The 12,380-nt window shown below is 31.9% G+C and overlaps 1 protein-coding gene across 1 annotated transcript in view; it reads right to left on the reverse strand.

Annotated features, from left to right (window-relative positions):
* The window catches only part of LOC133171812 (integrator complex subunit 2-like), a 275,651-nt gene that overhangs the window by 205,918 nt on the left and 57,353 nt on the right, over positions 1-12,380 (reverse strand). The gene's annotated exons all lie outside the window — the stretch shown is intronic.

Here is a 12,380-nt window from a genome sequence, read left to right on the forward strand (position 1 = left end):
CTCTCTGAGGTATTTTAGATTCTAAATTGTTCAAATCATGGCTCCCAGGGATAGGGTTGGGACACAATAGAAAATCAGATTTTTACCTTGAAATATATAGGAAAAATATATAGATTGTATATATATAAATACATTGAAATATATAGGAAAAGCTGAAACTTATGTGGAGGCTTCCTGAGGTAGTTCAGATTCTAAATTGTTCAAGTCATAAAGCACAATAAGTATGACAAGGTTGAATGGTGAAGAACAGCAGGGCCATAGTTTTCAAGTGAGCATTGTGGCCCATGAGCCTCTTGTCGAAATTCTGCACCATTTGGTCAATTTATTAATTTGTATTCTACTTAAAGAAGTTATTCCCCTTAGCTATTCACCTATGGTAATTAATCCTGCTAGTAAATAATGTAGTTGAAAGGTCAATTGAATAACAAAATTATACAATTTTTTTAATAATATATTTACTACAAAAGTTATTCAGTTTCAATGGTCAGGTAGACTTTTAAATAATAGACGAACAAAACTGGAACAAAAATACCTTATCTTTGACCATTATATGTTCTTCAAAGACTTGTGAGAGGGAAAGGGATACCCTAACTAATAGTGCTCAAGAATTATTTGTTTCGTTTAACCCGCATGGGGATAGTGACAAAGAGGGGCAAGTAAATAGATCAACTTTAAGATTTGTTACTGAGCACTAAATTAGTTATCTGTATTTTGCTGATCCTTGTTCATCCTAGTTCTCTTGCTTTGGGGCAACATAACTTCATCTGTCAGCGTATTTTGTTTTATTTTATATTCAATCTATGGATCCTTTATGGTGTTACATTATACCCAGGTGACCGTTAAGGCTCTTGGCCTTGGGCCTCTTGTATATAAACTTCATTTTTAAAAGCTTTCACATGATTGATATGAATAGTATAAACGAGGGTTATTCCAAAAGTAGTGTCACAACCGGTATAAAATCTTTAATAACCACACTTAACAAAATTTGACCTACTAATACCCCTATCTTTTTTTTATATTTCCCCTAAAATTTCATTCGAATATATAAAATACTTTATCAAAATATTAAAGTAAACAGAACTTCAGGTTCTGCCTATCGCCGCATCGCAAGAATGTTACCGACGTCGTTATGACGTTACTTTTCGGCACTCATTTTCAGTTCATCCGCATACCTTTTTTACCTCTCACGTTGGCACGTAGCAACAGGGGGGCCTCCCCCTTTTTTTCCAAAGACTTTTTTACTACTTGAAATATTAATTGAAAGGCCCCCCCCTCACTTTTTGTTGTAGAATAGTCAAATAAGGGTTTTGTAGTAGTGTATGAATAAAATTTGGCACTGAAAGAAGTTGGAACCTACCTAAGCACCCCCCCCCCCCCCCCCGAAATAGGATTTTCGAGTTCTCGGACAATTTTCCTTTTTTTTTTCTTTTAGCTTGTCAAGATTTTTTTCAGGTAAGTTGAAATTTTTTTTTCTCTGGCTGCCCCCCCCCCCCCACTTTCAAAAACGATGCTACGTCCCTGTCACGTGCTTCTTTTTAATAATCTTTGCTGCTATTATACTATAAACTGTCTTGTTTTGAGTTGTAGCATTAAAATCACCTTGTCCAAATGTTATTTCTAAATCCATTCCTTTTTGCGTAATTAAATCTTATGTATCATCAGATTCAAAATGAGTGTCGAAGAGAAACGTCATAACGACGTCGGTACATTCTTACTGTGTGGCGATAGACGAGACAGAGGCACATGTAGAATATAAAGTTTTGACGAAAACTTTCAATTATTAAAGATTTTAATTGCAGTTGTGACATTTCTATTGAATCAGTCCTCGTAACATTACTTTTGAATCAGCCCTCGTACATTACTATTACAGTACATGCAACTATATTGGTTGTCAAAAAGACTTGATGCTTATCGAAAAGTTAAGAAATTTAATCAAGGTATACCATTCTGTACACGTGTATTCGAAAATATCATTTACAAGAAAGTTTGGTGGAAAGCATCTCTTGATAAAGGGAATTCTGTTTAAGTCAGAACAGGTGATGTCAAAAATTTACAATGGATGGGACAGTTAAACTTGGTTGATATACTTAGAGTGTTTTTGAAAGTCACCTGATCTAACTAATAAGTGAGTTGACTGTTATAAAAGAATTACAAAATCAATGCAGTACAGATACAACACTGTAACTGACTTGCGGTTTAGAAGAAAGTAGTATAGATGTAGGCCCCTATATACCCTGAAACCATGACAAATGAATTAAAAGCAACCAATTAATTATTGAAATTACAAAGAAATGTATAACAATGAATATGTTTTACTACAGAATAGTAGGTGGAATTCAATTTTTGAGCACACTTGAATGTACTTCAGATGTAAAAAAAAAAAAAAAAAAAAAAAAAAAAAAAAAAAATCAATTTTTAATTACGTGTATCCTATTTTCAGAATTTTTTAATTCACTTCATCCCTACTGTGCTTTGTGTCGAATTTAAATTTGGTCCAAATCTATACATGGAAAGTTATCCACAACAAATGTGTACAAACTGTGTAAGGGTTCAGTAATATAGCACTGAGTTGCTTATTTTCAATTTTGGCGATATTAAATAAACATTTTGTTTCCGTGTCATTTTGGAGTTGATTGGAATTTATTAAAACATTTTTATACATGCACAAGAGACATTATTGCGATGGTTTCTATTGCATTTCATTAGTTATACTTTACATTTGTATAGGTAATTCCATAGAGAGAAAAAAATAAGCAGTATGGTCCATAACTCACTTTTCACAAAATAAAGTCCTGTTGGAGGTAGTTTAATTAAAAAATATCAAAATTAAAAATTTTGAATAGTAAATCCACGAACCCTACAATTATTGTGTATACACCACCCTACAATTATTGTGTATACACCACCTTACAATTATTGTGTATACACCACCCTACAATTATTGTGTTTACACCACCCTACAATTATTGTGTATACACCACCTTACAATTATGTGTTTACACCACCCTACAATTATTGTGTATACTTCAACCTACAATTATTGTGTATACACCATCTTACAATCATTGTGTATGCACCACCCTACAATATTGTATTTTCTACCAGGAGTTGTTTCCCTTTGACTATACTACTTCGTTTGCTAATTTAAATGAAATTTATACAAATGGTACTCTATATAATTTTTTCATTGCGAATTGTTAAACTTTAATTTTCTGTCCAATCAAGGAACCACCTCCTCTACAGGTGGAGATTAATGAAGAGTCATTATAAAGTACTAGTATTACGTTAACAATTTAAGAGACGACAAAGTCTAAAACTATTGACTAGTATATTTACTAGTATATAAATTATAGGCAAATAAGGTTGAAATGAATTCTTTTGTTGAACATTGTTCTTTTATGCTTTTTTAAGCATTTAGAAATTTCGATATTTTTTTGCTATAATACAAAATATTGAAATGGGAAAAAATATAGTCATACATATAAATACATGCACATCATCATAAGTTTTATAAAGATAAATATGTTATAAATCTGAAAGAAAACTTTTTTTCAAATATATTTTACAAAAACTGTTACAATCTGACTAACGTTAGTCGTGAATCTAAAAGTAGTACAAAGAGTTTGTAAAAGCACTATTTCCATATATGATTCAGCATATCATCTTTTCGACATAATATGCACTTTAATATTGAATATGTAATTGATCTTTGCTTACGTGTGTGCATGTATGTTTAACTAGCGTTGTCGGGGTTCGATTTCTTAAAATTGCTTTATTTCCATTTATCCTAAGATTTATCTAAAAGTTTTTAAGTTTTTTTTAATTATATGAACCGCCATATCTTTTAATAAGAAGAAAAAAAAGTATTATATCCATATCGCTTTAAGAAAAATTCATGTCACTTTTGAGCAGCATACTTGAGGATTATTACTGAGGGACGTGTATAAATTGTTCGTATGTTTTTCATTCTATGTGTGTACCAGAATGTAATGACCAATTATTTTTTTTTAGAGTATTAATTTACTATTTCACTGCAACAGTTTTTTTATTGCTACATGATAATGTCCATTGTAAAATCACTGCCTTTGAAAGGAGAAAAAAAGTGTAAAAATAATTGGGTTTCATTTTGACAATGAAAAACATCGATTTTTTTTTTCAAATTAATCACGAGACTTTGTAACTTAGAATTGGGTACTCCAAGGGAAATTCTTTTAAAAATAAAGTTAATCATAAGATAGCGGTTTAAGTCGTTGGTGAAAAGCACTGCATGTGATTTTATAAAGAAATATCAGTATGATATATGAAAAGAAAATAACAACTATACCTGGCCCGTAGAACGCTTGGGAGGAGGGGGGGGGGGGGGCAGGAGGCCCCCTACTTTTTTCTGAGGTATAGTATTTGCTATAGTAAATTTTCATTTAGATGCCTCCCCTTTTTGTTGCTGTAAGGTCGTGCACTGGCAAATATCAGGATTTGAACTGTTTATGGTGATTCTTTTTTTTTTGGGGGGGGGGGGGGATTCCCCCACTCACTTACACTTTTGAAACCGTCAACCTGTATACATCCAAATACTGCAAGTATAATATGGAAATCTTTCCTAGATTTTACGGAAAACCATTATTTAAGAAGAGATTTATATTAATAGAGATTATTGTTATTTTGCATGCTATAGCTATACTATTGAAACCCTGAGAGACTTTGTGCACAAGCATCCGCATAGATAAATATTTACCCATTGCAAAACTAAAAGAAATAACACAGCAGTTATTGCAACATGAAATTCTCAATATTTAGCAAGGAGATTCCGTCATTGTGCGACTTGATTTGAATTTAGGTTATTCAGGTTAAGAGGCTAAGAAACTGTCATTAAGATAAGGAAAGCAACATAAAACATGTGCAAGACTATAATGTTTTACACATTACGAGTATGTTGTCCTTCTTGTTAACAATATATTTCAAGCAATCATCAATCTCCTTAAAAAAAGCCTACCAAAGCCTATAAGGATTAATAGGCGTTATAACGCAAAGTGAACAGGCGTATTAACGTGAAAAAGGCGTCATAATGCGAAGTGAAAAGGCGTTATAACGGGAAATGAAAAGGCGTTATAACGCGAATAAAGGCGTAATAACTCAAGAAAAAAACCCGTTACAAATACCTTATGCGAAATGAAAAGGCGTTATTATATGATAATTATGTGAAGGGTTAAAATAAAGTCATCTAAATTTCACACAATGTTAAAACATTATATTTCTCTTAAACTTCGGCACATCTAGCAATTAAGATTTTTTTTTTTTGGCATGAGTTCAATGGAAGTCAACCCTCTTCTTGTGAAAATTGTGACACCTTGGTCAGGATTTGGGGCCAAGATGAGTTAAGCTGATCATACATTGAAAATTCATTTCACATTTGCTAATCCTTCCCTATCCTCTTGGAAAGAAAGCAGGCAGACTACTTCATGGGTATTATGAGCAATTAGCCTTCCACCAAAAAATGTGAAATCTATGACCCTTGGTCCAGGATTCTGGCATCAGAGTAGAGATGAGTTGGTTTCACATTGAAAATATACACATGTATCACATATTTGAAAATCTGTCTTCCTGGATATCTACCTGCAAACAGTTTCAATTATTTTATGAGCAATTAACCCTACACCAAATTGTGAAATGTCCCTTCGATCAAGGGTTCATCCCCGGAGTGGGGCTAAGTCATGATCATTTATTGAAAATACACCTTTGATTTTTTTTAAACTCATATCAATCTACTAGACAAACTGATTGCCTGATATAAGGTAGTTCTGAAATTCAGCAGATAAGTATATGTAGTTGAAAATGCTCACAAAAATCACTGAAATCACACAGTAATGTGTATTTACCCATGTTATTTCTTCAAAGTTCATCGTTATGGTTAATCATAAAATACAGGGGAAATTATAAAATATCAAATATATTTTCAGGCAATGTGAATATCAAAAAGCACCAGATTATGCTTTCATTGACCAACAAGTTTATTTAGGATTTAAATAGCTATAGGTATCCAGAAATTTGAAGAAAATTAAAATGCATGTTTTTTTTAATACTTCTATATTTTGTTCTCCTATTAACTTCAATTGCTATATAATACACAGTGTAAAAAGCATTCATTGCAAGACATCAAAAATCACTATCAATTTCATATCACGCAAATAAGCATTGGTATCTAAAGCACGCTTAAAGGAAATTCAATTTCTCTAGAAATGTAAATTTCTTGTACTTTTATGGGGTGCAGGTGTCTACTTTTTTTACAAGAACGCTTCTAAAACTTAAAAGAATTTTGACTCATATATTTAAAAGAAGCATAAAATGAAAATCGTTAAACAAAAACAATCAATTTCAAGCTTTATTTTGAGATTAACTGTATTAAATAATACTTCTAAGTTATTTTTTCTGAGGGGCAGGCATCCTTAAATGAGTACTTAACTCTCTTACAAAATTATGAAATTCATTTGTTCTGGGTACTTACTCCAGATAGAGCTCAGGGCTGTGTATTGAGACACCACCACTTGCCGGTGGAGAACTGCAGCCTTTTAGTATAGTGATGAATCTTTTCAGTATGTACTGCGAAATGGGACCTCGGTTTATACAGTCTCATACGAAGGAACGGTCTCCACGTTCCGCAGTGGGATTCGAACCCGCGACGTAGGGATCAACTCCTTTCTCCGCAACTTTAGAGCAAACGCTCCAACCACGGCACCACGCGGGCGACTACATGCACATATATACTTTTGAAAGTCTAATTTAAACCTGTAGATGAATATGGAATTAATTTCACTCGTGAGACAGGATTTTTTTAATATATTTTTCACTTGTGCTTCGCACTCATGAAAATATCAAAAAAATCCTGTCCCACTCGTGAAATAAATTCCACATTCATCTACAAAATATTGAATATCCTCTATTTACGCTTTTTTACATTATAGTATAATGTCTTTCACTTTGCGTTATCATGCATTTATGGAAGGCTATAATTACGCCTCTTTGAAAAGCATACAAATACCTTTTCACTTACTAGTAGCCTTTTAACACGTAGTTAGGCCTCTTTTTGCGTTTTTACGCTTTTTCGGGGTTTTATTACATTTTATTGATTTTACTTTTAAATCCCCCCCCCCCCACACACACAGATTGATCCTGATAGGTTTTCGTAGTTTTTTTTTTTTTTTTTAGCAAGATTACAAAAACTTAAATGATAAGGCCATCATTAAAAAAAATTGTCGACCGACTGGCTAAAAATGGTCTGCATGACTCCAAAAGTTTTTTTTAGTCTCCAGGAAACGATTTTTTTCTATTTTATTCCTGAATTTTCCCACCCATTTGACAAGTAATTGTTGGAATTTTCTGAGAAACGAAATCCCCACCTACCTACCGACCCATTTTTTTTACCCTGAGTCGCGAGAGGGCAAACAATATTTTAAAAAGATGACCTAATAATAATTATTTTACGAGATGATATCAACCCCCTCCCCCAAAAAATTCAAGCCAGTTTGAGATGCCAATTCTGACGAGTTCAAACGTGACAAGAGATTTCTAATACAGAAATCTCTGTCCTATTTATCATTGCTTTCTGTTTTGCCTTGAAAATCTCTCTAAATTATTCCTGTGATATTTATATTTAGAAGACAGTTTGTTCAAATAGGTTGTGTGTATTTTATATTACTTTCACTTTTAGAAATGAAAGCAATTCCTAGAAATATGGACATAAATGCAAATAAATGAACAAAACTCGTGACAATATTTTCTATAAATAAATACACTAAATTCAAAAATTCTGGTACATTTTATATGCTTTTTTTTTACATAGGGATTTCAAAATCATAAGGACAAATGTATTATATAGGAAAAAATAATAATAATGTCGGGGTACCCTGCGGCTTTCCATACCATACTTGTGGGTCCTTTAATTTTCTTTTTCGTCCAAGTTTCTTGATAAAAATATATGTTTAAAATTTTAAAAAATATAAAAATATATTAATATTTTTTAAAAGGTGTTCATAAAGATATATTTTTTTTATTGTTTCCGTGAACAATTAAGCCATCACTCTATGAGACGAACGAATAGATGCAGCTTTATGTATTGACAAGAGTACATGTACTTACCCATATCTAAGATCGTTTGTTGGTTTTAATATCAATATGTTTTCAGGTCAAAATTTTATATTCTGATATTATCAATTGGTCTACTTTTTTGGAATTGATTTAATAATAATAAGAATTAGCCATGTAATGTTAAACATTAATGTTATTGTAAATATACATCTCCATTTTGCAGCACTAAATTTGTAACTGATATTGAACTTTAATTTAAAATTTATAAGCATACAAACTGGAAATCAGAAATTATAAACAATCAAATCTTAAAAGTTTAAATCTATAGGATTCGAACAATGAAGTTATCATCCTAACAAAAATTTATTATAGTAAGCTATAGTTCATTATTTGATTTATGAAACTTGGCTGTATAGAGTTTTCTTTGAGATTTGGAAACTTAATGTCTGAAATTCAATATTCATGCTGTAAAATTTGGAAATGATAAGAAAATATGCAAGTAGTATTTTCTTTTGATATAAAAAAAAAAATGCATATATGATATACCGGTATTTTTTTTTTGGGGGGGGGGGTGTTAGAATATCTCGTCAAATAATAATGAAGTATAGCCCAACATTTTATTTAGGCTTAATAAAAATATTAACCAACATACAATAGAAAACAGGTAATTTTAGTTCCAGGTATAAGCCATCGTAGAGAGAAAGAGAGAGAGAGAGAGAGAGATCGTAAATATAAACAAAACTGGCATATATATTACAGTATAAAAAGCTTAGAAAAATTAGGCAATTTATGAGACGAGAAAAACATTATACATTGTAATTTTAAAGGATACAAGCCTTACCTATAAACTTTTTAATTCTTTTTACCTATTCTAAAACAATTACTTAATACGTTGTAAGTTTCATTTTCATTTTATCTACAAGACCAATGTTTTAGTAGAGTTTCGTAATATGAAGCAAAACTCTATGAAAACTTTGTTTTTTATCTGTAAGATATTGTTCAATCCAGGACAACGTATAGTTCCAGAAAAAAAACGGTAATTTCGTTGCAATGTTAAAATCTATGACTCGTGTGCCGCGTCCTCTGCATACTGTTTATTTTGTAGTAGCCCTTTTCAAGAAAACAGCAAGGTATTTCTGGGGAAAAATCCCTTTCTGAATGTCCTCTGATATACTTTAATTCAAACCTTGAGTGTGGAATGTCATCACCACTCTTATATATAAATGAATGCATTTTACCCTTTGTCTCCAGGATTGATTATACAACACACTCAACCACGTTGTTTTATTTATTTTGAAAAAAACTACTGATCTTTTAACGATTTTCAATATTTAATACCGGGGTAATTCAAATGACAAAAGCAAGTTAAATCATGTAGTCATGCAAATATTTATATTCTACTTTTTAGAATTTATATAAAAATTTTATGTTGGGAGATTTTTTTTTCTGTGCTTACCTTATATTAAAAAAAGGAAAAGGGCAACAAAATGATTTTTTTTCCTATTGTGTATATCTTAATGACATTTCAGGCAATCTAGCTAAGTATATAAGATTGTTTACAGCTAGATATGCATAAAGTACTTTGTTTATTGATACATGTAAAAACTTCATGAGTAAACTTAATTAAAAAATGAAACAATATTGTTTAATGTGCAGAGCAATTGGCTGTACATTTCAATACATGTTGAACTGTCAGTATTAATCTTTCCAAAAAATATATAGTATTTTAAAAGTACACTTTGACATTCAAGGAACATTAACATTTAAAAATAGAACCCATGATTATTTCAATATCCTGTCGGAGACTTTGTGGACTTTACTTATCCAATCGGTTCATGAAAAGGTTTCAAATAGACACAGCATATTGCCAATGTAAACTGTTTCCCTATTCTCTTGTAATTGTACTGCATTTATTTGTCCTGTTTTAGAGCACGCTGATTTTTTTTTCCTGACGAAAATTCCAAATTTCTAGAAGATGCACAAGATGAGGCTGAATTCAGGTGAGCTTAAGATATAATTCTCTCGCTCAAAATTGCAAGATGAATTAGGATGGGATTTGATAACTGCATGGAGAAAATGCATTAAATGCAATTGCTATAAAAAATGACTGATCAATATACACCGCGATACCTACAAGAACTGTTGCACATACAAGTGTATTTAATGCCTACAATCTAAGAAACAAAGACTGATTCAAGACACCACAGTTAAGGCTGATTTCACCGATGGAAATTTTTCTTCAACTACACGTATTTAACTTTGGAATTACTCCAAGGACACTCAAGGTGTGTCTGTTTTAAAAAGAGTGTTACAGAGTGTATTAAGGAGCTAAAGAATAAACATCATCAGAAAATGCAATGGATTATTACATTTTCAACAGTGAAATACTGTGATTTATTTATTGAATAAAAGTGATATTCTGTCACAGTGTGGAAGGATATCAAAGTGATATTCTGTCACAGTGTGAAAGTGTATCAAAGTAAGTAAAAAATTATTTCTGGTCTGTCATAAGATAGAGATAGTAACTAAAACATCTTGATAGAGACTAAAAGTGTCAATTTCATCCCAAAGATGTTGCTAAAATCCATTTTACATAGTCATGACGTCTCAACCAGTCAACTATGACATCACAGCTTATAACAGTACATGTTAAGAAAATACAGAGGTAAAGGGAAATCAAAGAAAATGTAATAAACAGAAAATTTAATGTTCTTCAGTTGAATATGGAATTAATTTCACTCGTGTGACAGTATTTTTTTTTATATTTTCACTCGTGCTTCTCACTCGTGAATATATCAAAAATCATGTCACACTCGTGAAATAAATTCCATATCCAACTATAAAACATTGAATATCCTCTATTTAAATTGTTAAATAATGCATGAATATATATGCAGAATGCAGATTCCCATTATTCCCTATAGATTCCCTGTATATAGATTCCATATATCATTTCCTATAGATTCCCTATATTCCCATTATATATCCAGGCCCGTAGCAACGGTTTCAAAAGTGAGGGGGGGGGGGGGCTTCCAAAAAAAAAAATGTGACAAGCCAAAAAAAAAAACTGACCAAAAGAGGAGGAGCCAACTTCCAAAATTTAGCTGACAAGCCAAAAAAAAAACTTATTTACTGTTCAAATCCTGGAATTTGCCAGTACTCGATCTTACAACATCAAAAAGTGCGTGTGTGTGTGTGGGGGGGGGGGGGCAACCAGCATCTAAAAGAAAATTTACTATAACAAGATACTATACTCAGAAAAAGTGGGCGGGCGCCCCCTGGCTTCCCCGCGTTCTACGGGCCTGATATCCGATACTTTTGAATGTAATGTTTATAGAAAGGTGTGAAAATTGCGGGTCTTTCAGATGAGACCTTAAAAACCGAGGCTCCTTGTCACGATAAAGAACCTTCACTGCTCAATGGCCCTGAGTGTCAAGTATAAGTCTAAATTTGAAGCCCTTCACCGATTTATGGTGACGTCTCTAGCTAAATGAGGGAAAAATTCTCGAACGGACGTAAAACAGCACACAATCTTATAGGTAATCCGATCCTCAGGTTCTGAAAATCAGCAGTTAAGTAATTGAAAATACTCACAAAAATGTCTCTGAATTCAGAGAGTAAAGTTTATTTACCCATGGTATTCTTCAAAATTCATTAATATACTACATGTAGTAGTTAATCATATTATATTGGAAAACATATCAAATCTCAAGTATATTTTCAGGAAACGCGAATTAAAGCAGCTGCTATCTTGCATCTTCTAATTGAAAATTGATGTACAAATATATTTAAGGATTCAAAAAAAAAAAAAAAAAAAAAAAAAAAAAAAAAAAAAAAAAGCTAAAAGGTATCCAGGCATTCGGGAAAAAATGCATGTTTGATCTTATATTTATACGGTGATCTAGTTGTATTTACGTCAAATTGAATGTTATATAACATTTAGAGTAAAAAGCTTAATTGTGCTATCATTGCAAGAAACCACAGACCACTTCTAATTTCATATCATGCTAATATGCATTAGTATCTAGCACTAGATTAAAATTTGAATTAAATTTACTCATTTTTAAATTTTATGGGGTACAATTGTCAACTTTTTACAAGTCCGTTTGTAAGACTTCAACGAACCTTCAATCATATTGAGAAGCATGAAATTAAAGAAATGTTGCACGACAAGATTTCAATTTCAAGCTTCTTTTTGAGACTTTTTCAATTACTGGTAAATAATGATTTTAAGAGTTGCAGTTCCTGGCTGAGGAGCGCATATCTTTAATTTCGCAACCTGGGTCAAAAAAATCAAGTCA

This window comes from Saccostrea echinata, unplaced genomic scaffold (assembly GCF_033153115.1).
Source record: "Saccostrea echinata isolate AGI-Se365-2 ecotype Australia unplaced genomic scaffold, CSIRO_AGI_Sech_v1 ptg000054l, whole genome shotgun sequence".
Classification (NCBI taxonomy): domain Eukaryota; kingdom Metazoa; phylum Mollusca; class Bivalvia; order Ostreida; family Ostreidae; genus Saccostrea; species Saccostrea echinata.